The sequence below is a fragment of the Ornithodoros turicata genome, chromosome 5 (genome assembly GCF_037126465.1).
Source record: "Ornithodoros turicata isolate Travis chromosome 5, ASM3712646v1, whole genome shotgun sequence".
In the NCBI taxonomy this organism is placed as follows: domain Eukaryota; kingdom Metazoa; phylum Arthropoda; class Arachnida; order Ixodida; family Argasidae; genus Ornithodoros; species Ornithodoros turicata.
In genome coordinates this window covers 53659519-53661717 of record NC_088205.1, presented here as the reverse complement: position 1 = coordinate 53661717, position 2199 = coordinate 53659519, and positions in this window count along the sequence as shown.

Sequence of the window (2199 nt, the reverse complement as noted above, 5' to 3'; positions counted from 1 at the left end):
CATATTCCGACAACACTGCCATCGCATGTACAAGACACACCCCACCTCCTCAGAATAATCAGAGATATAAACAACACTCGTACATTTGGTAGGGACACAATACTAGCCACGCTGGATGTGACATCACTGTATACTAACATCCCACACAACGACGGAATCACAGCCCTCTGCAATACCCTTTCTACAACAAACACCAGAAAAGACACGGAAACCATACTCGCTCTAATGGACTTAGTCCTTAAACTGAACTACTTCGAGTTCAATGGTGAATACTACCTACAAGTACACGGTACAAGTATGGGCACACCTGTTGCACCCACATACGCAAATATCTTCATGGGGTTCTTAGAAAACAAAGTTCTCAGCGCCCTCTCATTAAAACCCACTGTGTACTTTCGATACATCGATGATATACTGATAATATGGGAACACGGTGAACATGAATTTCAAAAGTTCAAAGAAAAGATCTACTGAACACCGCGCATAGCAACATAAAGTTCACATCACAACAGTCAACTCACTTCATTAACTTCCTCGACACCACAATATCACTGGACAACGGCAACCTCACCACAACACTATACAAAAAGCCAACTGACAAACAACAATACCTTCACTTCAAGAGTCACCACCCGCGTCACTGTAAGGTTGGAATTCCTAATGGGCAGAGTGTAAGACTACGCAGAATTTGTTCAAACGACACAGATTACGCTGAGAAGCTTGACGAACTCTGCAGTACACTTGCCTTAAGGGACTATCCAGACTCCCTCCTAACCGAATCCCGTCGCAAGGCACTCACACTCGATCGAAACCAGGTTCTGGAAAACCGAAAAAAAATCCTGATGCGTGCCAAATAAGCTTCATCACAAGATATTCCAACGCACTTCCAAACATCAAAGGCATTCTACAGAAGCACGAGCCCCTCCTCCAAAGCAGTGACCGACTTAGCAATATATTCACCCATCCCATACAGGTGACATACCGACGCGCAAAAAACCTAGCAGACTCCTTGGTCAATGCCAAAATCAGCGAAACGAGCGCCCCGTACACGGGAACACGACCCTGCAACCTCCCGCGCTGCAAAACATGCAAGCACGTTCAACACGCTAACTCAAAAAAGCACTACGAGCAATTACACCCACGCTGTTAACCACGCATTGACATGCACATGCTCCAATGTCATATACTGCATTGAATGCGGCGACTGCTCTATGCAATACATTGGTGAAACCGGCCAACAAATGAACAACCGCCTTACCGGACACAGAACCGACACGTCCAACAAACTCCCCAAAGCAGTCGCCGAACATTTTAACGTTCCTGGTCGCAATTTTGACAACATTAAACTATATATTTTAGAAACCGGGTTTAGATCCACACGTGACAGACGTGATAGGGAGTCGTATCTCATATACAGGTTCAACGCTCTTCACCCGTCCGGTATCAACAAATCACAAGGCACCCTGGAAACACTTCACAAATAAAATATGCTTTTCCCTTCTATCTCCATTATCATCAGTTATGTTCTGTACTTCTGCCTTCGGCTTTCTTTATTGCATGCCACAACTTTGTATTACAAATAATGAAAAAAAAGAAAAAAACTTTGCTCGTTCTGGAATTTTCCCCACGTAACCACTAACCTCCTTATCTTTCGCTATGCTTGCCAATTCTCGCCTATTGTCCCATTTCGTCCACGTGTTCGTGAACCCCCATTTTTCTGTAACCGGTCAGGAGCCTAGATTACTTCGTTCACATAATCCCCTGCACACTCTAACAAAGCGGCCATTCACGCCGGCCGTAAAAACCCGTACGGACCCTTTCTTCCCTCCGGGCTGTTGACAGACAATTCGCATGAACCTCACACGAACCTCACATGAACCTCGCATGAAACACGTCACACCTAACCCTTTAAATACCATGCCAATGATGAGGACGGTGCCCAGAAGAACAGCAGTCTCTGTTCGAAATATCGGCGGCTTCTGTCCTGAGGCAACTCCCTTCCTACATCTCTACCGGTTCGCTGGATTTCTACCCATCTATACTAGTGAAGCAGAGTTACGCGTTAAATTAAAACTTCATTTGCAAGTCTACAGCACGTGCTCTAGCGTCTCCGCACGCCACTTTCCGTTCAGTAAAGAGAAGTAATACGCAACAGTGCAGTACACAGAAAAATAACTCCACAGCGCTTCCTCCTTTCTC